Source organism: Puntigrus tetrazona, chromosome 7, assembly GCF_018831695.1.
Source record: "Puntigrus tetrazona isolate hp1 chromosome 7, ASM1883169v1, whole genome shotgun sequence".
NCBI classification, from domain to species: domain Eukaryota; kingdom Metazoa; phylum Chordata; class Actinopteri; order Cypriniformes; family Cyprinidae; genus Puntigrus; species Puntigrus tetrazona.
In genome coordinates this window covers 2,243,532-2,270,527 of record NC_056705.1, presented here as the reverse complement: position 1 = coordinate 2,270,527, position 26,996 = coordinate 2,243,532, and the positions used below count along the sequence as shown (strand labels likewise).

The 26,996-nt window shown below is 36.6% G+C and overlaps 3 pseudogenes; 2 read left to right on the top strand and 1 right to left on the bottom strand.

The window, feature by feature from the left end:
* The first annotated feature begins 5,457 nt into the window (after positions 1-5,457).
* LOC122349141 lies at positions 5,458-9,218 on the top strand (annotated as a pseudogene).
* A 3,091-nt stretch (positions 9,219-12,309) lies between these two features.
* LOC122348934 lies at positions 12,310-26,821 on the bottom strand (annotated as a pseudogene).
* A 4-nt stretch (positions 26,822-26,825) lies between these two features.
* The window catches only part of LOC122348929, a 10,377-nt pseudogene continuing 10,206 nt past the window's right edge, over positions 26,826-26,996 (top strand).

Here is a 26,996-nt window from a genome sequence, read left to right as displayed (position 1 = left end):
ACAGTAGTCTTGCTCGTCAGTGTTAACGATTACAATCTGTAACGATTCTCCCAGCAAACAGACTACTAATTAATACGCAATCAGCGTGGATGATATAATCGATGCATAATCCACGCTGATTGCGTGATAATGTTAGTAGTCTGTTTGCTGGGAGAATCGTTACAAATTGTTACAGAGGTTTGTGCCCACACTCAGTATTGTATTCTCATTTTCTATTTGACATTTTTATGTTAAATATAGTTTAGATAGGACTGTCTGTTCTTATGGGGGAGACACATTTGTTGCTTGTGGAGGTAAATAGTTTAAGAATCGATAGGAAGTACGAAAATAAGTGCAGTGAAGACAGGGATAGAAATATTGATTTCATTGCATACAGCTATGAGGCACGCTCAACAGTTACATAGTGTGTCGTGAAGTTAATTATGGTGCTCTTTTGCTGGGGTGTGGGGCAAGGTGACTTTATCAATATCCTTCAGCATATTTCTCATCCAGCAAAATCAGCTTCTTGTTGGGCTCTAACCCATGGTGCCATCTTAGTTCCTACTGAAATGCCCCAAAACGTTCTCTTTTAACGGAAAAACAGCAATAAACAATAAGCAATACATGATTAAGGGTTGTTTATCCTTAAGGGAAACCAGTTAAAATTCGCATTGCTAAGTAACAGTTTGATAGACAAGTCTGTGTGATTTAGTAATTGCTTTGAGACAAAGAACTCTCCCCAAATAAAACTGAACTGAAATTGAATGACTCTCTGAGGAAATCTCGATAGCTGCAGAATGAAAGGTGATTAACTGCTACTTAGAGGTCTACACAATCTGATTTTAAGGCTTCGAATTAGTTCTGGGTGGTATTGGACAAAAATCTAAGCTTTGTGACATGTGGGTGTAATGATCATGTGGGTTTAAATACACTTTAAATGGGATTCTTCATAAAATATGGAAATATAAAAACCGGTAAGTGCTTCAGTCATCATTCAACACCATCTTATATTTTATAATGAAAAATGGACTCCACAGTTGAAGATCTACCTGCATGTTAACAAAATGAACTTGCGTCAGCAAGACCATGCAGTGTAAGACTACAGGGGGTGGAGGAATTCTTTCTGTAAATGGGACACCCGACGATGCCAAGTTTTTAAAAATATGTTTTATTTATGTGATTTGGTTTAGTGACAATGTCAAAGCGTCGACGAACAGAGAATGCCGTGTATAATGGAGCGCGTGTAGTGTTGTGTTGTAGCTTGTGAAAGAATATAATAAATATGTGACCTGAATGGGTCAGTGTTCTTTTTGATATTCCACAGGGAGACTTGACATTTTCTTAGTGACTCTACAATAAAGTCAGTTTCAGAATAAAATTTACTTTGCAAAAGAAGGTTGGACTATGTCAGCACTTAACAAATGTGCTGAGACTGAAAACAGGTGCCCGATTGAAAAAAAAAAAAAATCCAGGACGTAACTCATACTCCATCCCTGCTCAATATGGCCCACTGTATTTGGGGCACTGCTGAAGGAGATCAAACAGAAGCTAAATAAAAAAAGGCTTTCCATCATTTTATATTTTATGTTTTTCTTTTTCTTTTTTTTAAAGTCTCAAACATCAGCTCTGCCATCTGTGTACCATGCCAGGATGACATTTCGTTCATTATCTTTTCGTATGCAAAACAGTATCTTACAAAAGATTTCTATTTTAAATAAGTGCTGTTTTATGTATCAAAGAATCCTGAAAAGATCTAGAAGATCTTGTGACACAGAAGACTAGAGTTTTGCCATCATAGGAATATAGTACGTTACATTAGGATTAAATTAAAATATATTAAAAGAAAAAAAGATTAATTGTTAGAATATTTTACATCACTGTTTTTAATAGTATTTAAAAATCAAACAAATAAATGCAACCTTGGTGAGCATAAGTGACTCCTTTAAAAATTAGATAAATATCAAAACAAATATAGCTCCTTGTGTATCTCCCCAGTATGACGAAATCAACTGTCAAATTTTTATATATATGAGAAATAAAAACAGCATTTGATCAAGTATTAGTGGATAAATGGTATTAGCTTCATACAGTGGTTAGAGGAAATAGCTGACAAACAGAGCATAAGAGTCAATAAGCACAATACACAACCATGTTTACACTTGGCCCTTCTGTCTAAACAGAAGTTACATTTTATTGGTTCTGCTACTGCATTAGATTATTAGTCACTCTGTCTGTCTATTCTATACAGTAAGTATCTACACTGTTTATGGAGACTTTCTCATGAATATAGCCTGAACTCATGGTATCGCTCTAGTAGTTTGAAAAGTGCTGTCGAATGCCAAACGGCCCCTTTATTTTGACAGCCTGCCACCACATTAGCAGTGTAAAAAAAAAAAAAAAAAAAAAAAAACTTATCACAGAAGAGCGTAGTAACCTTTTAATATTAAGTGCTTTTCAACTAAGCAACCCCAATAAAAGATATTTTTAATACATTCCAATTCCTTTTTCCCTATCAATAATTTCCAAATCAGCATAGTGGAGCTTATTCTTCTTGACTTACCATATGCATCCTCACAAAGCTTTAGGAGCAGCAGCAGGTCGAATCGGCGGGCTTTAAACAGGCCGTTCTGGGCTGTCCATGGGTTATGATATGATAAACTGCTGAGGAGGTCTTCAAGTCTATCCAATTAAGAGGATACAGAATCCTGACTTCAAGGACCAGAAGCAATTACAAATTCTGACAGTAGCCTATTTATTATTAGATCCACATTCATTCCCCATGCCTTTTCATTTAACTCATGAAATATAACTACTAAAGTACATTGTCATATGTAGGTGATATATATTTGTAAAATGTTTGCGTCAGACATTTGGTCTGTATTGCTTCTGCTTTTTTTTTTTAAGCATGTTATTTTAAAGTTATTAGTGATGTTTTTGTTCATTTTGACCTCAATTCATTTTCTTTTTATTATCAGCTTACCTTAGGTTGTCTTGTGCATTTAGACATTGTTTTCTTGTCTCATAATGGCTGTTGGTAAGTGGTTCTTTTCTCATGCTTTCTTGTTCCTGGATTCTTGTGGTTGTAAGTAAATGGTGCATTTACATCCTCATTCTTGGGACTCATTACAGGACTATAATAAAATATTGGCTATACTAAAATGCGAACCAAAAAAAAGACAATCACAAAGAAATATGCATGCATGACCCTTTATAGAATCCTAATATTTTGCTGAATTTAAATGATACGCAAACCAACTTTATGTTTACAATATTGGAACATTTGTTTCAAATGAACAAATAAGACTGAGGAAGTTTGATTGAATCTGTTGACAATATATCTGCCTTTTAATTATGCCTCTCGAGACGACGTTTTTTGTTTATTTCTTATTTATAAAGATGCAGAACACCTAAACCCCCTCCACGGCAATGATAATGCCATTTTTCTTCCAAAAAAAAAAAATATAAATAAAAAAATAAAGCACCAGGCAATATAAAAAGAGACAAAACTCACAAAGGAACTGCTTGCCAGACAGTATATCTTACAAACCACCTAACTTCAAAGTCTATTCAAACACACATAAATTTGATCAAAGAGATCGTACTCCTTGGAAGGTACTTTTTTTCTTCTTCATCATCTTTCCCCCCAATCTTCTAATGTGCTGACATTCAGGGCTGTATAAAGGTGTATTTGAATACTGCTGAAGAGCTACATGTGGAATAGAGGGGGGCAAGCGATACACAGAGAACAGAGGGTATAAACAAATAAAGTCATAGCCACATGAGTGACATTTAAGCCGGTCAGTATTGCTGAGATTCTCAATCTCTCGCTGTATCTTGATATGACAGCGGTTCTCACCATCTCTGCGGGAATTTTATATTCAATTACACTCTGCATGTTTGAAAACCTTCCAGTAAATGTCAAAAAGTAAATAAGGTGGGATGCCGTGCACCCTGATTCCCTTGAAGATGGAGATTTGGAGTCACAGGCTATTTGAAAGGAATATTGAAGCTTATGCTCCCAGCTCCCTTCCAGGTCACTGGAACATCGAGAATCGGCACAGACCAGCCCCACTGCTTCACCCCGAGCCTCGGCCTTTGTGGACTTTTATAGATGTAAAAAAAAAAAACATCTAAAGCTTTTTAGTAGATTATGCCTCTATGATAATGTAGGCTGCGTGCCTTTGCTACTGTTTGAGCAGCAATCTAGGAAGACTAGTGTTGGCTGTCACTTTCTGTTTGTAGGTTTATTTCTAAAGGTCATTGTATTCTAGGCTTTATTATTTATTTATTTAGATCAGACATTTTACTGCACAATTAACTACACACATAGACTAGTTTGAATAGAAAGGAATGCGGTGAAACAAATGCAAAAAACAAAAGTGAGCGGTCTTGAAACACAATAAGTTTGACGTGCACGCCCATCAGTTTCTACCTGGCCTGAATGTCAGGACAAACAGGAAGTAGGAGATTTCTAGGTTACTGGAATCAATGTATTAACGACACATGCAAAATGCACACGGGGAAAATGGCGCAGAGCACTGTCAAATATAAAAGTACTTGCGAGCGATGTGCGAGACGAAAACGACAACGACTCTAGCGAAGATGAGGACGACGAAATTACCATAGATTTCCACTCGTAAGTGACAAAATGAAAGTAAAAATTGCATGCCGTCTATCGCGCAAGTTAAATGTCATTTCAAAAGAATCTGAATCAAGTGCATTTTCTCCTATGTCGCGGCTGCTATCTTCGACGTGCTCGATCTAGCCATTTCACGACGCGACGCGACGCACCTGTAGTGTACACCTTCACGCCGGAATAGGATCTTTCAAGTTTTGCCGCGTCGCGTCTCTAGGAGTGTAGATTCTGTGTTATGTCTCTTATAGATATTCTTGCCAGTGAAAGACTTGTGATTCATTTCCTTTAACAATTAATTTAATACATGATTACTTAAATGCTAATTTAATGTGCCAAACACATTTAGAAGCCACAAAATGTTTACAAGAAGTCATTTTAACTAGTTCACAAAATGGTATGAATGGTTCAGAGAAATGTTTTGTTTAAAAAGCTGGGAAACTGGATAATCGCGTCAAAAAAATAACCTAGCTTTTGCTAGTCATGTGAAGTCATAGGCTACAAAAACTTTATGTGAGGATTTCAGAGAATGACAGAATTTTCATTTTTGGGTGAACTTTTTGGTGTCCGACTGTGCAATGTATTCTTGTTATCAGCCACAAAGAACAAAGTGATAAGCCGACTGCCGATATACTCTGATTCAGAGCAGCATCACAGAAAAGCAAAAACTCTTTTATATTTGAGCTTCGTGAATACTGCTTCTGAAGACTACACATTGTTATTTTTCTTAAAATCACGCAGGCCCTTCTTCAATCAGCAGAGAAGGACAAGGAAAAGAGATACCTGTATCAGGGTCACAGTGGCTGTGATTCTTCTGGGAATTGTTTTCGGATATAATCTCTATGAGTGGAGCTGCTATTGGCCTGGAACTGACGAGCATATGGGCCTGTCAAATCATCAAGGCACTAACAAGACACACAGTATTTCTGAGGATGAAGACCACAAACACCATCACGAACATCATCAGGATGATGGTGACCACAATGACCACGACCATGACCACAAAGTCGGAGATGATGATGATCATCATCATCATGATCATGATAGTCACACTCATGAACACAGTCAATCGCTGTACCACAATGCCGCTATCATCACAGACTCTGGCAAGTCTCGTTTCGTGAATGATTGTAATACAAAAAAATCCATAAATATTTATAAAACATATTTAATGTCTCCCGTGTGACTTATAGCAAACTGTTCCAGTATTGGTAAGGAGCTTCTTCAAGACGGAGGGAATGTAGTCGATGCAGGGATTGCTGCTTTACTCTGCCTAGGAGTTGTTCATCCACACACCGCTGGATTAGGTCTGTAATATTATCATGCACTTTTCACCGCTTCACTTCTACAAATCAAATGTTTCAGTGCCACAGTCTTGGTAGGTTAACCCAAAAGGTAACACTTTCTATGAAGCCTGTATTTATGTACATTATAAGGGGTATTCTTAATGCATTATAAAATAAATAATAGTGTGTTATAACATCTCATGAATAATCTTAAAAACAATTATAATACATTATAATATTTAATAAAAGTATGATTATTTATAACAAACAATGAACATCATATGAAATCTATTTAATTTATAATGGACTATATCATATCTTGACATAGTTTATGTAAAGATCTGCATAGTACATCTTGTGGTCAGGTTAGGTGCTGAGTGAACTGAAAAAATGGTTTATTACATATTACATTCAAATGACTATTATATGTGAAAAAAAAAGAAAAAAAGTTCGAAGCAAATATATCATATTACACACTCATCTGATCTGATATCTGATCTAGAAGAAATAGTATTGTTATTATAATTACTTATAAGTGCTATTTGTTTGCTTTTTAAATACAGTAACAGTAAAATGGCAAGATATAAAACTTATAATGTATTATGACTATGAGAAATTTAATAATAAAATTAAATTTAATTTTAAATTTAAAAAAACTATTCTTAGGAATATTCATGAGATGATACAACATATTAAAACGTTATTTATATTGCATTATACATTCATTCTGATGCCTTTACAATACCCCTTTAATGTATTATAAATACTGGTTTCATAGAAAGTGTTACCAAACAGAAAGTACAATTCTCAGTGTTGTAGTCGAGACCAGCTCACTGTACTGGAATCAAGACAGAGACCAGAAAGTTGTCAAGAATAAATGAACATGTTTCTTAGTCCATGACAAAACCATGAACATGCAGTCTTGAATTTAGCATTGACTCAAACATAGCCTTGACTTGAATGAGTTGGTCTCGACTACAACACTGCCAGATTTATTAACATTCATAATTGATTTTGAGATCTATCATTGATTTTCTTGCTCTTTCTGATGCATGATGTAATTTCCTGAAATCTGCGGTTTTAATGTTTAACTTGTAGTATTGAGTGTAATTTTCAAGAGCAAGTTTTGTTGAAGTGTTATGCATTTCAAATGGCTTTAGCACGTGTTTTTTAAGACCTAAAATCTCTTTAGACGTGAAATAATGTTATAGAAAGGTTATAGAAATTAAGCATGGAAAAAACCCATTAGCAACAAAAAATCACTACATGAATATTTGAGCAGTTTAGACTCTCAAATGCATACAGTTTGTTGTTAATATCTACATCTAATTAGCACCCCATTTGCCTTTCACAAGGTTACTAAAAGCATACGCTACTTTTGAGGCTGCTGAATGATTTATTGGTGCTTTGCTTTTCTTCAAGGTGGAGTGTTTTCTGCAATTTTGTACAATCACACAACGAGATCATTTAAAGCGATAAACGACACTTCTCAGAATCGGCCTACATATGGCGCACCCTCATTATTGCGGGGTCTTCGACTGCTGCATTCCAAATATGGGCAATTAGAATGGAGTCGACTTTTGAGGCGCCACGAAACTCGCTAAAGAGGTTTCCTTATCGATCGAATCCTCTCCAGGGCTTTAGAAACCCACAAGGACAAAATACTCCAGTCGAGACTGTGCGATGTGTTCTGCGATACTAGCGGCCGTGTGAAATCAGAGGCGAGCATGTCGCCAACGGGCATCTATCAGAACTTTTGCTGAGCGTCAGCCTAAATAGCTCCCATTTCCCGGAAAACCTGGCCGTAAAATTGGCTCAAGACATTTCTGAAGCAGAGAGAGGTCCTTTCCTTGCTGCCGCTCAGGCCAGCGGCGGAGAAATCAGTGAGCCCCTTATCGTGAAAGAGGAGAAATGCAGCGTTCTTTCAGCCCCCAACCAGCTCACAGGTAGAATGGTGTACAATATATTACATAGAGTCCGAGAGCAAAACCTCACTTTTCCGAGCCACAGAGATCACGATAATGCCTTTGCCTCTTATAATGCCCTCTTAAATTTGGCGAATGAATTCTTCAACACAAGTCAGAGAGACATGTTCACATTAAACACAGCAAGCAGTCATGTAGGAATTCTTGATAGCCACGGCGACTTCATGGTAATCTCCACCTCGCTCAATAGCACATGGGGATCCGGGAAATACTTACCAAGCAGCGGAGTGATTCTCAATGACTTTACCTCAGACATCACTCAGGAGCCTTACTTTAGTTTTCCTCTAGTGCTAAGTATAAGTCAAGATGAGGTGGATGATCCGGAGGAGAAGCAGTTTGTTGCCGTGACCGGAGGGCTTTCTGCCCTGCTTCATTCTGTGGTTATGCTGAGAAACGTGGCCGACGCGGGACTGCCTGCCCACGAGACTGTGAGCGGCCCTCTTCTCCATATAGAGCAGGGGGGTTCCAGGTCTCTGTCTGGCTGTATATCTGGTGTCACAAACAACACTGTCTTCCGGTTGTTTTCAGAGGGAGATAAGCCTGTAGAGGAAGTTGGCGAGTGTTCAGATTGCTTTTTGTCCATGATTCTGCGACTGAAGGCAGAACATGTAGGAGCCTATGGAGCTCCAGCTATTGAGGTCCATGCTGACGGATACTAATGTAAAGAAGGATCTGGATAGTAATGACATATCATGTAAAAAAAAAAATCTACGCACTTTAAGGGCATTGCACTCTCACTGTGATTTACGTTATGTCCGGCCTCACAGTTCTCGGCTATGTGAATGTAATGCAAAAAAGTTTACTGGTGTTTTAAGGTGGTCTTTTTTTGTGTAATACTGTTTTTTTACTCCAGTGAAATTAAATCCTGAATGTTCTCTCTTTTTCAGACAGCAGCTTCTTGGGATGTCTTTGTTTTGATATTTATTTTATCATAGCCTATGCGGTGCGCACAAACCCTAACAGGTTAATCGTTTTGTTGAACCTGACGAGGGAAGGACAGCTGCTTTCTAATGTTATTTTGGTAAAGGTCAATGGCCAACAAATACCTACAAATGTTTTTATGAAGTTTTCTGCACTTTTTTTTCTTGACTAGTGTGAAGGTTATTTGCTTCTGGAATTACTAATGTCAGAATTATGTCATCATTTAGATGAATTAACTCATCTTGTAGGAAATAATGATTCTTGTAGGAAATAATGATTTATAGAGGAAATGGGCCCTACCTGTATGTGGAGAATAAACACAAGAATTCAAACAAATTCACCACCAATTCGGGTTAATAATAGTTATTATGCGATGATTGTGATTGTAATATATATATATATATATATATATATAAATATATATATATATATATATATATATATATATATATATATATATATATATATATATATATACACATCTTCTTTGTGCTGATTTGTTGCACTGTCAGTTTTGATTTAAGTTGTTTTGCTCTTCCCTCGTCCTCTGGGTTATGAGCCGGGAATTACGAGCAGAAAACATCAAGGCTCCTCTTTTTTTTTCACAATCTGTCATTACTTTTTAATGGGGGAGTTTGTTTTAAAATACTTTCTCCTAGGCGAGCTTATTATGCAGTTGTGTCAACTAAGTTAACTCCCGACAAGAAAATTTCAATAATATGCTTTTAAAACAATTAGGTTTTTTTGCGCATCCCAACCAGCCCAACAACAGTAACATTGGCTAAACCAACGTGCTTGGTCTCACAACCAATTTGTATGTATTTTACAAGGTGGCTAATTTTGGACTATTTGTCTAAACCCCAGTGATGGGTAGGCTTAGGGAGGGGGTCGGTTGTAGGTAATTCACACAAATTCATACGAATTGCCGTGAGATCAGGCTGGACCATCAGTTTATTCAACCAGTAGCAGACAGCGTAAGTAAACCTGTTTGATTACAGTCATCGTTTTTGCTATTCTGTTTGATGTCATCTGCTAAAATCACTACTTTCTATATCATTGCTACTGAAATAACAGCACGCAAGGGGTTGAACGCACAAAACATGAGGCACACCAGCAGGTTTTGATTCCTCTATAGACGTACTATAAAATGCACTGATGGCGAAAGTTCAACAACTTTATGTACGTTAAGTATCAAACACGTTATGTATTTCACTGGTGAAATGTTTAAAATGCCTTTATTCCTACTGTATTTGTATGTGAATTGATTGCATTAAAATGCTTTTACTGGATTGTTAGTCGTGTTTTCTGTTCAGGCCCTATACTTCACGTGTCAGAGTGGTTGTCAGACCTAAGTGTCACTCGTTCATTGGACTAGTTCATGAGCTGTCATCCTCAGTGTCTGCAAACAAATTCATATGCATATCTTAATTAAAACATGTTACGCCGCTCCTCCCATTTGCTATGCTGCTGTCAGTCTAGACTCCTGCTGAGCCACTTCCTTTGCAGTACAGATACTCAGACATTTACTGAAAGCACATGGATTAGATCATAATTCTAATACCACGTCCTAATTACACTGCAAATAGTGGCTAAAGTTAAAGGATTTTGTGAATCGAAAATGATTTTAAATGAGTGAAAGAAATGGTTTTCATTAGCTCAGAGGACTAAATCCGCATAAACCTAGTCGCCATCTAGAAACCGCAGCCAATCTCACCGTGTCCCTCATCTCAGCGTGACATCTCTCATCCATTCCCATTTTGACTAGAAAAATTGCAAAAGATTGCTCCGACACATGACAGAGCTTCAGCGAATGTGTTATGTGAGGAGAAATGAGCATAGTGCCCATTGGCAAAAGCTGAATATCAACACAAAAGCGCTAAATCACGCAGGATCAAGTTTAGAGAAGCCTTGATTTGTCTGTGAATGTGGGGGGGGGCACGCGTTATATACAATGAGCACACTAGGGTTTATGGATTATTAATGCAAAAGCAATTTAAAGTACACAGAAAAATTGAGCAGTTTGTTTCTGAGCAAACAGATGTCATGACTGGGCATAAATGTTTTTTTTCTTTACATTAACTTTGCATACATGTGACCCTGAACCACAAAACCAGTCTTAAGTCACTGGGGTATATTTGTAGCAATAGCCAAATCAATTTCTGATTTTTAATATGCATTGAACTTCATTTGGAAAAACTGAAGCGTGATTGTCTATTTAGATTTTTTTTTTGCACCCTCAGATTCTACTTTTTCAAATAGTTGTATCTTGGTCAAATATGATAAACGATACATCAGCGAAAAGCTTATTTATTCAGCTTTTAGATGATATGTATATATCAATTTTGAAAAATTAACACTTATGACAGTTTTCGTGGTTCAGGGTCACATATTAGGACAGTAATAACAATGATTTAATTTCCGATAGAATCAATCTTTCAATTTAAAGTGGGGTTACTGAACAAATATTCATTTTGGAGAACGATGATAATTATTCATTAACAAGTAGCACGACACGTGATTCATCCCCAGTCAAAGGCTGATATGACAGAAGAAAATGTTGTACTACCGTCTGAAAAAACCCCTGTCCTTAAGCTCCATGTTGTTTAAAACCGATGTGTGTTATGAAAGCACATAAGCCAGGAACTTAAGGACACACATCCTCATAAGAAATGAAACATAGAGGATGATGTCATGATACGAAGCCAGGAGAAAATGATTTATTTAAAAAATGGGTTTTGAATCCCAGAGACCCTTGTTTGCGCTTTCTCATTTCTTTGAAAATATCAGAGCATGACAGAAGTCTGGTGTGTCACTTTCAAGTAACACATTACCAGCTAAATAAAGAATCTGATTTGATACGAAAAATAAAACATTTATTTGCTTTATCATTTGCTTTTGCTTTAAAATGTCTCCCTCTGATCCTCACTAGGTAAATACAACAGGAAATATGAGGTTATTTATCTGAGGTTTCATATTAAAACCTGGTCTTGGCAATGGACACTTTCCTAAACCCTCTATAAATCGACAATCAATTATGCTGCAAAGGCAATACAATGCAATCCAAAGTACAATCAGACATTCCACTGAAAACAACTATACTATACATGTACACATTGTGACTGGATCATAACTATACTTATATTTAAAAATGTACAGTATCACATTTGTTGTGTCTCAGTGCAAAAGATGTTTAGAAAGAAAACTAAAAAAGCAGTGCCCTTGATACATCCAGTAGTGTTCTTCCTTTGCATCCTCTAAACACAATAAAACATTTGGTCATTTGAGTGCCAGAAAACAATGAATAAATTACATGACACATTTTTCAATTTTACAGTCACTGTCAATAGCAGCAGAAAAATCATCTCAGGCGGGTTTAAATAATGCACTAATAACAGTGCATCGCTGTACTGACACAAACCATTCCCAGATACTAACAATGCAAACCATATTATTAACGATAATAGTAATCCAAATAACGATGACAAAAACGTGTACGCAGCGTATGCAAGAGCGTGTGTATGTCTGTGTGTGTTTCGGTCAAAAGTTATTTACAGTGCATCAGTAAGTTCTCTGGCTTTGTTTTCCGTGTTTTTATAATCCAAAGGAAGGAGAAGAAAGGCAAATAAAAGTCCGCGTTGCTAAGCGTCATCAGCTGGTGCATATGCTGTTGATGGTAATGATCGCTGGGTCCACCAGTCCCATCTCCTCGTGCTCGTTCACACAGAGCTGGTAGCCGCAGCCTCGCCGCCGCTTCAGGGGAGTGACTTTCACGTCAGGTTTGGCACGCGGCGGCAGAAGGAAGCCGACGCTCCCGGCGATGAGCATGTGCCAGATGCTGTGGATGTAGAAGTAGTTCTCCTCCGTCTCCACGAAGGCGTATAAGGCCACCGCTGATGTGGCAATGGTGGTGCCGGGAAACAGGAAAAAGACCCAGCGCTTCCAGGTCGGCGGGTAACAGCGGCGCCGGCGGATGGTGCGCACCGTCTGAGGAACACAAAGCAGTCATCAGTACATCAGCACAGAAAGACACACAAACCAACTGGGTTCACAGACTGTGTTCGTCTTAAAGGCTGAACAAATTATGTACAGGTAAGCAACAATTGAGTACTGTTTTTGCTTAAAACTAATTTAAAAAAACTTTTCAAAAGTATTAAAACTGAGATTATACTGTTCACTGTACAATAAAAATTGTCATTCCAATCGAGTAATTTTTTTTTTGTGGCAACAGTTGTCCCAACAGAAAATTCAAATTGGACCAATGGAAAAATTTAGATGCACTTTAGAGTCACTAGAAAATTTTGACTTGGGGTGGTCTGAAATTTTTTACACTGTATGCAAAAAAATACTTGCTTCTGGAAGCCCATTTCTGCCACTGCTTTGGTAAAAATGTGATAGTTTAATTGAGGCACAAGGTTGGGTTGAAATTCTGAGCTAAAAGTTATGTCATAATTGTCACTTTTAATTTCGACTTTCCTTTTTGATTATGACTTTTAGTTTCGACTTCCTTAATTGAATCTTTTTCAGAATTTTGACTTTGCCATATTAATGACACTTATAAATACAGCTCTCATAATTTGGACTTTTTTTTTCAAAAAATATAACACTACTGTATATCGTTCTTTCTTTTTTTACTTTTTTTTTTTAAAGTAGCAGAATAGGTTTCCATAATTAGACATCTTGATTTAACCCAGTGTAAGCGTAGCAAAAACGTTTCATTTCACATTGCTGTTAGCCTTCACAATGAACCTTGACCTAATATTTAATTTGTATTTAATAAACCAAACACATTTGCATTGGAACCTACCAGCAAGTATAGATTTTCACTGCATTTATGGGAAAAAAACTGACCAAAATGAGACTGACTAACCCAAATACAACTATATTTAAACAGTATTTAAAACACCCTTTTTATCACTTGCAATTATGGTGCACCATAGCAATTTTTAAAATCCAGCTAACTCAGATATCTGAGCTTGCCCCATTAGATATAATGCCCACGATGCTTCTGCAGACCTATAAAGATGCTCTGATATACACGAGCTGCTGCTGTTAGAGCTGGATGCGAATGCACACAGTTATAAAGGTCGGACACACAATTTACAGACTTCATAGGAATTCAATTCTCCAGCTTGTAGGTATCCTGATATTTATGAGAGACTGTAAAGCACGCTGTCCTCCCCACATTTCACACCGCACGCTCTTCACACCGCTCACGCTCCTGCTAACGCCATTACACGGTATTAATCTATCAGCTGAGTGTAGAGAAGGACTGTTTAACAGATGTGTAACGCAGATTAACAAACGTAAACTCTTTACAAGTCGCTAGTTTGCGTCCATCGCATTTGCTCTATCACCTACCGATGTTCTCTTAGTCATTATAACCCTTCATCCTGTCCTGAAAGTGCAGAGAATAAAATGCTTAGCTTTCCTGCCTGTCTGTCATGACATTTCAATTATAATGTTCCACTGGTTGACGACATGTAGACTAGAACTTTGCCCCAGGTTACAATTTTATAGCTATGGCATGAATTTTAACTGCGAAAAACTGTCCTGTGCAGCCGAGGGAATATACAATGGAGCTCTAGCACACACTCAAAGCTGATGTTTAATATCCTATGACAGTACAGCAAGCTGCAGGATTGAAAGAGGACCGAAATGGCCGAGGCGCTTTAAATCTCATGATTCTACATTGTTACCGCTGTCAAGCATGTGCAGCAGTCAATCAAACACACACACACACACACACACACACTCAGGTGACTGCTGATGACTCAATCACATTTCTCCTGCATAAAGAAAGGTGTGGGTCCTCAGAGACATTACATATTCCCTCTGATTACTGATTCGACTACAGCTTTTGCCGGCTTCCTGTGCAATTTCTAAACCAAAAGTTACTAAAGTTTGTGAAACTTTATAACTGCTGAGGAATTACATTTCTTGTCCTCATTTCTTGTCACATTACAATCGCGTACTTCAGAAGATCCTTATCTGAAAATGTCCCAGAAAGCCTTCAAAGCCATTATGTATATTTCCTTACATTGGAAAGAGCACTCATCCTTTCTTAAGCCATTTGTGCAAGTTTATTGAATTTGCTGCTCGAGTGGCCTTCACAGTTATTTTACTTACATTTCGGTCAAAAATCCATTTGAGAGATTTTCCTAATGACAGTTCTGCTGTAATTCAACCTGTGCTTTATGCCAACTCCCATTTATTTTAAGTTCTGTCTTTAAAGATATCATTCCTCAGATTCACTGCTCTCTTTTACAGTGCAATAACTTATTCCTCTGAATAAAAAATATAACCTGCAATACAGTAATGAATAATAATAATCACAATAATACATAAATCAAATAACTTTCTTTGGTGTGACCTGTTATCGCGTTACATCCAAAATAAAAGTGTTTACATATGTGTATGTACTGTTGTCACACATGTGGATGTGTTGTTGTTTTTTCACCTCCCATGTGCTCTGTGTGCCCTACTTCCTGTTAATTATCGTATTGTGTTCAGGTGTGTCTAGTTAATTTAGTGATTTCCTGTGTGTATTTAAGTTCCAGTTTGCTTCTGTTTGATTGCGGTTCTCGTCTTTAACATGTGTGGTTTTGTTCTGCCTGCAAGCAGCTATGTTGTTGTTTTCTTCATTTGTAGAGGACTAAAACTGTTAAAGTTTATTTAAGTGCTCCTCTCAAACCACACTGTGATAACTGTGTATAATTATGTATGTATATAAATGCACTTTTGCACACACACATACAAATATATATATATATATATTTTTATATGACATATTTATATATAAATTATATGAATATAAATATATAAATACATATAAATATTTTCTAAATATATACTGTGTGTTGTATGTCTTTATACAGTATATACATAACAAATATATACAGTGTATACACATTATGTAAACAAGAATTTTATTTTAGATGACGTTAATCATGATTAATCGTTTTACAGCACTACTATACTCAAATTTATTCAGTCATTATTAAAGTATTTTACTTAATAAAAACCAATGCAGTAATACATAACAAAATAATGAACACATATTTACAGTGTATGTAAATATGAGTATCGTTATGAGTTTATAATGAGCTTTACAGCTTGAACCATTAGGATAAAAAAAAAAAAAAAAAACATTTTGCCCTCTGTCAACATTTCTTCACTTATTAATCTCCAGGCACATAACAGGTGCAAGTTACAAAAGGACAGAATGGAAAAATGGATGAGCTGTAAATTTGACACTTGACTGATGGGCCTAATCTAAACCACACAAAAACAAAACAACACTTCATACTGCTGCCCAGATATCCCGGTCTTCATGTCACATGCTATTTATTAATGAGGATTATTCTCAGAACGTGCTTGACTCCTATATGTTCCTTTTGACTTGCATTGAAATTGATTGCCATTTATATTTCCCATTATAAGGCTGCTGTTTTGACAGCGGGGTTGGAATCCAACACCCACGGTCCTGACCACATCCTTAAACAGTACAGCCTGCTCCTGAGATGAATCACACTTATTTAACCACCTCTGAAGGATATGCACTAATACATTTATAAAGAATTCATCAGTCAAGCAGGATATGCCTTCAGATATTGATCGGATGGCGCATGAATCAATGATGCCTGGACACAAGCTGAAACGTGGTGCTTCACGCCTCAAATCTGGTTAGCATGCTTTTGGAGCATTGAAATGCAAAGCGAAATGTATTGTTAGCCCACAAACTATTCAGCATAATTGCTTATGTTTTCAGCAGTTATTTATCATTCTGTCTGTGAGATGCTGCATCAGGCCTGAAGCTCAGACAGTATATTCACATCACAGAGCGGAAGCTTATTAACTAGAAACTAGTTAGCATGGTCAGTTACATTAGACCCTGTTGGAAGATACCGTAATTATGTAATCTGACCAAAATTTGTGTCTTTCTCCATTCAAGCCATTCAAACACATCCATGCATTCTGAAAAAAATACAATTTATCCAAGCAATATGTACAGTAAATCATCACAGATGTCATTGTTAAAAAGATTCTTGAAGTTAAATAAAGCTGATTAAATATGAATAGTAGATTACAAAATATAAGTATTGAAAAATGTATATATTTATTTTTATATTAATTGTTTTTATTTATATTTTTACTGAAATTATTAAGTTACAATACTAATATATATATTTTTTCTTAAAATAGATTTATTTTCACTTTATTTTTCTCTATTAGCTATCTTTCATTATGTTTTAAATCTGTCAAAAATAACCCAGATATTCATGTCATTGGCTTACAGTATATATAGTAGTACTTTTTCATAATATTTGTGAGAGAATTTCTAAAGTGGAGTTGTTGAGGCTCATAACAATAAAATGCATGAGTCATGGATCAATGTGTACAGTATAAAACAGAGCCATGGGAAGTCACCACAGAGAAAAACAAAACTCTTTTAAAACATTACTGCTGATGACCAAAGAAAGTTTGCAAATACCTCCTCCAGGTTCCAAAAAACATCTCTGAAAAAAATGAAATATTTTATATCTAGGAGAAAGAAACCTTATCCTGTATGTGAAAGCACGAGGAAGTGTAATGGAATTTGTCAGCTTTGCTGCATCAGAACCTAGCTGCACTAAAGTTGTATCAGGAAATTCCACAGCAGGTGGTGAATGACCCTGAATCTGAAACTCAGAAGGGTCATGCAATACGACAGTCCAAAAGTAGCTGTATATCCACATCAAATGCATTCTTATTATGGCTTAATCAGAATGCTGACCTCCAATAAAAGGCTGTACCAAAATCAAAGCAGGCCATTTTAGCAAAACACTAAAAAACATTGAAACAAAAAATTACTTAAACACCTAACTGCTGTAAGTGGTATGATCACCATAGAAAGCTTTACAGAAAATGTTCTGACAGCGGTCACAATTCAGAAATGTTCATAAAGAAATGCAGAGAATTGCAGAGGTTTTATTCTTCCCCTCACAATGCTATGTTTTAAACATCATGGACCTTGATTTGGTTTGTAAGTGATATCTCAAGCATTATTCTACTGTACAAATAAAATGTGTATTCCTCTAGCAGGAATAATTGAATTTTCAAGTGTTAGAATTGAAATTGTGGCTGTTATTGGACATACCAAATGAAGCTCATATCTCACTGTAAGGAAAGAAAGTAGATGTTTCTCCCTCTGTCTGTAAATTTTGCAGTTTCATTCAATTATGTTTTAGATGTATCCCATAAATTTTCCAAAGAAATTCATTATGAACAAAAAGAACATTCAATATGTATATAATAGATATATAAACATATATAATAGAACATATATAAAAACGTATATAATAGAATATAATATAAACTATAAAAAAGTTTGATGAACACTGATGAAATGATACAATATTTATAAAAATGTGCATAATATGTTGTTGGCTTATTACGCCTATGGAGAAAAAGCGCCTAGGAAGGAAAATGACGTTTTACTTTCAGAGCATAAAAGCCAAAAAACACAACAAGAGGATCACAGAAGATAACGATAAACTGCACTGTAAACAAATTGTGTGGATGTAGCATGTCTCAAGCTTGATAAATTGTAGCTTTTTCCTCAGCGCTAAAAGGATGTGAGAATCACACAGTGGGATGCTTTGTACTGTGTTTGCGTGGGCTCGGGGAGCTTTGAAATAGAGTGTCAGCTGACATGCTTTAACTACAAAGCCATTATGTGCCATGGAGATGACAGACGTGTGCATTTGACAGTCAGTGTCACATTCAATGAATTTTAGACAGAATTAGAGTAATCTGTCCTCTTGTCTTTCAATATGACATTCAGAAGATTTCAACCTATTTGTGTGTTTATTCTGTGGAGGTTATATTAAAAGTGTTTGCAGTGCTGTGTTAATAATAGTCATTTATATTAGTAAAATTTGAACACCTTTTTGCATTACCAGATGTCATAAATGTGACATATAGTACATTATATAGTACATTAAATAAAGTGCAAATACAATGTATTTTATACTGTTCTGGTGTGGTTTTCCACATTCTGTTCTACTTCATTCTTGTTAATTGTTTGCTATTCTCTCTCACACAATACAGTGTATCTTTGTAGCGACAGTAGAAGTTCATTGGCTCCTCTTCCCTCTGCATGTATATATCCAGCAGCACATACGACTCAAGGAGGGCGCGCTTCTCACACTCAACTGTAATTTGCCAGAGGCTCTGGCAAAGACTTTCCTCCTCAACACCCATTATTTTTTTATCATCTCACTTCAGGAAAGCAGTGTGGTCGGCAGAGAATTAGCATAAAGTACAAGCTGCCTGGTAATGGAACAGCAAGGGCATCTCTAATACTGACAGAACAGAAAAACTTTTTAATGCCACACCACGCTAATGCATAGATAAATGCAGCCTTAAGCGAAGGCGCGTACTGGACCAGGTAACGTGAAATGCCTTCATAAATTATAGATACTGAAAAGGTGCTTTGTTGTCACTCAACAGCCAAAGAAAAAAATAGCTCTGACATTTAACTGCGGATCCACGGACTGAAAGAACATATTTTTGAACACAGGCACACTGCCTTATAATATGTTTTCATTACATTTATAAACATTCAAAAATATATATTTATTCACTTACACTTGTTTTATATATATATATATGTGTGTGTGTGTGTGTGTGTGTGTGTGTAAATGTGTGTGTGTGTGTGTGTGTGTGTGTGTGTGTATATATATAGATAGATGTGTGTGTATATATATATATATAGAGAGAGAGAGAGAGAGAGAGAGAGAGAGAGAGAGAGAGAGAGAGAGAGAGAGAAACGTTTTTCTGATCTGATATACTTTTAAAAGGATTTTGGGCCTAGTCAGGCTTAAACCAACTAAGACCTGTAAACCTGTAAGAACACCTGGCTGCTTAGCTAAACCAGCTAAATAACTGCTTGTCCAGGCTGAAGGGTCAGTTAAACCAGGTGGGAGACCAACTAGCTGTCCAGTCTAGGCTGGAAGATCAGCTAGAACAGTTGAAGACAAGCCTAAACCGGATAAGGCATTGATAAACCAGCTGGGAGATCAACTGGCAGCTTAAAACCAGCTTGGCCAGCTGGAAGACTAATTAAACCAGCTAGAGACCTGCTGACCAACAAACCAGACCATTGAAGTCCAGCACAACAACATTTGCAGGTTGTAGGTTTAGAAGACACAGGTTGCAACCACAACTTTAACATCTGTTATTTTTATGCTCTCAGCCATATAACTGAAATCGATTCTGACATGTTTTATTGATATATTAAACATTTAATAAGGATCGTCACAATCCTAAACACATGGAATCTATGCATGTGCACAGTCCTGCTTACCCAGGCGATGGCCATGATGCCTAAAGCGAAAGACTGGGACCCAGCAGGTTCCACAGGCCATGGCGGTCCAGCTGTAAGGCCATTGACAGAGCCATCGCCCCAGCAAGTACAGCACCTGGTAGGAAAGCAGAAAGAGAAAAATATTAGCCCAAACATCGGCGACTCATCATGTCTAGAGGCGATAGTGAATCCCCAGTCCAATTAGGACCATCTTGCATCGACGCCTCTGTCAGACAGACTGTAAGTAAAAGAGTGGTGGTGCTAAAATGTCTCTCTCACTCTCTTTCTTTCCCCTAAAGTTCAGAACTGTTGTGACATGGGTGATTTGATTAGTGTCTGCAAACTGCAGCACTCAGCCAAACCACGCAATCACCTAACGCATAGAAGCGTTCTCCCTAGAGAGAGCTATTTTTCTTGTTCTTTCCATTAGAAGCTTCCATCACAAGCTGCAGTCCCGTCACTTTATTTCTCTGATTCTAAATTACTCAAACTTTAATTTAATCACATTCTTACCATCTTTCTCCCTGTGTGATCTCCTTGAATCTTACTCTTTCTCTGCGCTTGAGCAGCTGAAGACCACAGAACTAAAGTGTGTGCACACCTGAAAGTGTCCACCTATATTTACTCAGCTCCACAGCGAAATGTCACCATCATTATGACAGCACATGACAGACTGCTGACATTCGTATATTTACACTCTGTGTAAGCGCTTTACAGAGGTGGACAAAATTTCTGCTCTTGCACATCTTGGAAAGCTCTTTCTTGGCAATAAGGTCCATGAAAAACTACTGGCCTCTATGAATCACACAAAACAGATTTATAGAAACTGATGACACAAGAAATATACAGCATTTCTGGGCCCCAGGGCCTTCATACTTAATTTCAACCAATGTGGTTATTATATACAATGGCCCTAAAAAGATCATTTTTGGTATATGCGCTATGTTTCAAAAGTTTGATTTCGTAATATTTGTAATGCTTTAAAAGGCATATTTTATGCTCATCGAGGCTGCGTTTAATTTATATAAAATACAGTAAATTTTTCTAGAAACTGATGCATTTCAGTATTCTTTAATGAATATAACGTTCAAAAGACAGTATTTATTTAGTATAAAACTAATTTATGACCTTATATAATTCTTTGTCACTTTTTATTTTAATTAAAATGAATTGCTTTAAAATCATACTTACCTAAAAATGTTTAATGCTAGTACAAGTTTCAGTTTGGTTTGAAAATTTTTTCTTTGTTCAATGCAAAATCATTTTGAATATTATAACCACGCTTACAAAACATTTGGAAGCACCACAGTGAGGAAGAACCACAAGGTTTATGGAAATAAGTTTGCTCGAGTTTGCATTTGAGTGATTTTTACCTGTTTGATAATGGATTTGAGTCTGGCCATGGCGATAACAGTGACCCATACACAGACATGAGCAGGCCGAGAAGTCACAGAACTGCAGCACGTCATACTCCATGATGCAGAAGACCACAATGCCTGGCTGGTCACAGGCATGATAAAACTGTTCAGGGGATGAAAGAAGAAAACAAGAAGGGAAGGTCAGTAGAGGCATGAATAAAATATGACACTCTGACATGTCATTGGTTCTTAACTGTAATCTTCATGCTTCAGCTGCCGCTGATACGCTAAATTAGGACTCTGTGAGACGGCTTTGTGTGATAGTCAGCAGGTCTTCAAGTGCTTATTGCGTTAATTAGGCATATTTGTTCATAACTGGAACAGAATGCAAATCTAGTATTAAATATTAATTATACAAGTTAGTTCCAGTTCTTTCATCTGACTGATCCATTAAGATGATTTACAAGTTACAGTGCAACATGTCAAATCCAGAATTTAGAGGTTTTTCTTATGTTTGAAGCTTTACATATCTTGTTTTAATTTCATATGATTCATGAAGACAGTAATATTACCTGTTAATGCCATGCAAGCAGTAACTGAAATGTTTATGTTAGCCCCATTTTTTTTATTATTATTGGTTTAAACCAGGCCTTCCGACTCACAGTGGAAAAAAACATGGTGAAAATATAGACAGATGCCTCCAGCAGGTAATGACTGCGGATGGCGATGGTCACAGGTGGGACCAGAACATCAGGTTGCTGAGGCACAGAAGGAGAGTTGAGAGCAGCTGGAAGCCGTATGAGTGCGCCTCTGTGTTGTCCGTGCAACCCCAGCCATCCCAACCTAGAAAAGCACACACAAATTACTAACCAGAACAGTCCTAGCTGGAATCAAAATGGTCCTGAAAGATACAGGTTTAGGCATAAAATCCAGAAATGTCAGATCTGGTAATAGTGATTACATGGAAAAGCAAAACATTTCTCTTTATGTTCTGCGGGGAAAAAGTGATATTTTGGAGCATAAGTTTTGAATGACATGAATTTAAGCAAATTATTACTAAAATTTGAAGCGCAGACCAGTTTTCAACAATTATACAAGTTTCTTGAGCAGCAAATCAGCATATTAAAATGATTTTTGGAGGATAATGTGACAGTGAAGGCTGGAGTAATGATGCTGAAAATTCAGATTTACCATCACAGAAATAAATTACAGATTTAATTACTCATAACATTAATAATATTTGATAATCAGTATTTCAGCTGTGGCAGGTAACAGTCAGTCTCACTAGCCACTTCAGTAATATAACTCAACATTAATGCTTGTTTGAGACAAGTAGATTTTTGAAGGGGCGAATGAAAGAAGATCATTTCGTGCCTGACCAGACAACTAATCTGATTAAAACATCTAACTGCACCCAAATTTCAATGAGAAGGACATTGGTGCAAGTAAATGACGATTAATAATAAAACAAGCAACAAGGTAACACAAATAAGTCACACGCGACTGCGTCTATGTGAGACAATCTTGTGGAGAAATCGAAACAAATGAAGCGGAACTTTGCACAGAAAATATTTATAACATACATAGAGTTAAGCAACATGACACAACTAGAGGTTGTGCAAGAGTTTTATACAAGAGTTAATGCGAATTTATTGAAAAGATATATTGTTGACTGTTTTGCACCATTTGGTTCATGCAAATAGTTAAAGCAACTGTCGGGCATATCGGACGCACAAAGCTGGGGTGTTTTGTTAATGAATGATTTGTGTTTTTGAAATTGGAATCATTTGAGTCAATGATTCAGTGGTCCATTCATAAGGACAGGCACTTAATTCTTTGAATTCTTGAATTAAACAGCTGTCTGAACAAATCGTTTGAAGGTTTTAATTAAGATGAGTCATTGAAGATGCTGCCACCTACTGGCGGTTTGGCATTATATTAGCCTTTAGTAGCCTAGAAGTCTTTTTTCCAACATTTCGTATTTATAATATAAATTGAAAATGCAAACATTGAAATGGATCAAAATCTTTCATTATAGCTTTCTTAAAGCTCAAACAGTACTCATTCTAGTCGTTCTAGTTCTAAATACGCTTCAAATGTTCACTACTGTATATATATCTATAAGCATATTAAAACACCAAAGCTCACAACATTATGCTGTTATAATTTTTCATGCAGTGTAAATGCATTTGTGCTATATTACTGTCATAAATGCATCTGAATGCTGCTTCAGTCACTTCTGTTTCTTCTACAGATCTTTGATTTTGTAGATGCTGATTTCATATGACTGGTAACAGTCTTATATTATCTCATTATATTAAGTTAAATTATTAATAAGGAATCTATTATGAAAGATTATTCATGCTTTTAATACGGTAGTGGGGAAAACTGCCCTTTAAATAGATCAAATGACTTGAAATATTTGTGTGCATTATTTAGTCATACAAAATGTCATTTCCCAAAAAGAAAATTGCAGCCAGTAAAAATGTAGAGTGGCTAGTAAATCTGGAAAACCATTAGCCACAGTAGCTGCTGAGCAAAAAAGTTAATGTAAAACCCTGTTCATAATATTACTGTTTTTACTGTATTGCATTTGCAACCCCAAGTTTTTAAGGTAGTGTACAATGTACCCCTGTCCCTATCCTCAAAGCAAACTAAACAAACGAAAAACAAAATAATAAAACACGCACACTGGCAATGTATGTAAAGCTAACAAAGAAAAAAAAACCCTTAACAGAAATACACATGTACTTTCTTCTTCGTTCACACACACATTCTGTTCCTCATCTGTCAGCTATTGTAAACAGCTTCATAAATATAGATTGGATTTGGGCAGCCTACTGTTATATAAACACCATGAAGGAAATAGATGTACTGCTCTCACCTCTCATAGAAAATGCTAGAAAACACACCACAAATCTCTCTGATTACAGAAGCCTTAATTAGCCAAAGCACAAACAAAAATCCTCAAAGGCATGTATCGTGATTGAAGTCTGCGCTGAGTGTGTGACAAAGGCGGTCAATTGAGCTTTACCAGACACTCGAGAACAGAGAAGAGCTTTGCATGCATGCTGTATCAGAGCACTCAGCTGTTTTGCCAGAAAACATTCATTAAAAGAGATTAAATTTGTCTATGCTAATGACAAAAGAAACTATAGGTAGGAATCCAGGAGAGAGAGAGAGGAAAGCGAGGCGCAGAGCTTTATAATGGTGCTGTAATTGAGAGGTTGTGATTAGCATATTTCTCAGGATCATCAAATGTCCTCTAATTAAAAACCACTTGATTTGTGATCTCACAGTTCACGCAGCAACATGATTGGCACATGTGTAATTGAAGCATTTAACATGCCAATTAAAAGTTTGATTGGCATCTGACAGCAGAGGAAGAAATAATAAATGGAATTATAAAATATTACTCACGATTATCATCATAGTAACACATAAGGTATTGATAACACCCTGAGGAGGAGAGGACAGACTAGTTCTTTTTTAAATGCTTTTACAATTCCTGCTCTTTGTTTTTTTCCTGAAAGATAAAGTTTCAAGGTCTTCAAGAACACGTGTCACATTATAAGTGGAGGAACAACTATTATCTGCATGCCACCTTCTAAGGGACTGGCTTTAAGGGGAGGGGAATTCTAGTACCTTATACGGTTTGTGATACATAATTACATCTAATATGCTAATTCTTAGCAAGTGCGTGATTCTTGCTTAAAATCAAACTTACAACTAAACAAACTGCAGTTATGGCATTATGAAGAAAATTAACTACCTTTAAAAATTTTTAGGTCAATAAGCTCGACGATTAATTTAACAGCCCCAGTTTTTATTTTTTTATTTTCTTCATGCAAGAACACAGTAAAAAAAAAGCATTTATAGACTTCGCTCAACTCAACGCAGTAATAAGTAATGTTTTCTTAAAGTGCTAAATCAACATAATGGAATGATTTGTGAAGTAATGGCTGGAGAAAAATTCAACATAGAATGACTTAAAAAAGCCGGATACTTGCCAGTTGCTATAGGAGTTTTAGGTGCTGACCTGCTTTTACACTACTTGCGCAGCATACAGGTATTAGTTGTTAGTCACCCAGGAGTTTGCACACAGCCATAGGTGCCACAGTCATTGATGCAGGGGAGTCAGGAGATGGAAATGAAGAGTACACACCTCAGCTGTTTACATTAGTACACATCTCGAACCTGTCCAAGAGCATGGAGATGACAAAGAAAAAAGTAGAAAGAGTCGAATAGAAGCTTTTGAGGAAAACTACAAAAATCAACAGCATGGAATGTCTTTGCCAGACATTCTAGAAATTCTGAATGCATTTACAATAAATGAGAGTTAGAGCTTTTAGGGTTGCTTAAAAGCTTTTAAGCATTGCAATGAGAAACAGTCCAAAAAATTAGAGATGCCATCTTCTGTTTCTCTCACACACGCTTCTGGAGATTATGATTCTGAGTTGCATGAGATCACTTTTTACAATATTTTTATGGGTAGCACTTGTGTCCTTTTCTTGAAGCTAGACTCCTCAGTCCTATTATTTGTACTTTCGTAGAGAAAAATAACTCCTTTTTGTATTCAGTGGAAGAAAGAAAAAGTTTGGGAACAACACAAGGGTAGATAAATTATAATAGAACTTTCATTCTACGAAGATAATATGAGGAAATGTGTATGTCACGACTATAAGTCAAAGCTGATGTTATAATTTCTGTGTTAGTGTGAAAATGTACTTTTCAAAGTCTGTGTGTGTGTGTGTGTGTGTAAGCTTACGATGTGCCAATTTTGAATGAAGATATCAAACCCTAACACAAACTCACTGTCAGAATTAGATTTTCATTTTAGAATGAGACGATGCTTAAGATTACAAAGTCTCTGAAGTCAACATAAAAGTGAATCGTTTCACAAGTAATGTATTTCAGAGCAGCAAATAGGAAACATGGCACAGTTCACATGCTGCTACTACTACTTACTAAACGTTGAAGAGAAAGTAAATACATGGAGTGCAATGAATATTTCACATCTTTCCACAGCAACTGCAGTCTGATAAGAATTTTGAGTACCCAGAAGCATGAAACGAAAGAACATATAAATGTGCTCACCGTGTTCTGTGGCACATGGATCGCATGAGCTCAGAGGTACCGCGTGCCCGTTTGCGGGTAGGGAATCCTCAGCGCCAGTGATATTTTGCGGTGGTGTTGATGGAGAGATGAAATCCTGAAACTGATTCTGATAAAGCGCAAACAGGTAAAGACAATTGTTGTAGGAAAACCACCAAGTAGAGTGGCTTATCTATGAGTAGTGTGCCTCCAGCCATAGAAATGGACCATAAAAGAAAATTCATGCGATAGAAGCAAGTTTACCACATTTCATGCAACTATGCGATGCATTTATGTGCATTATAGAATGATGACATCTTACTTTGTCTCACCTGATTATTTCCAAAAAGACACTTCACGTTGTTTTTACTGCCATGGTTTTGGATCAAAGCC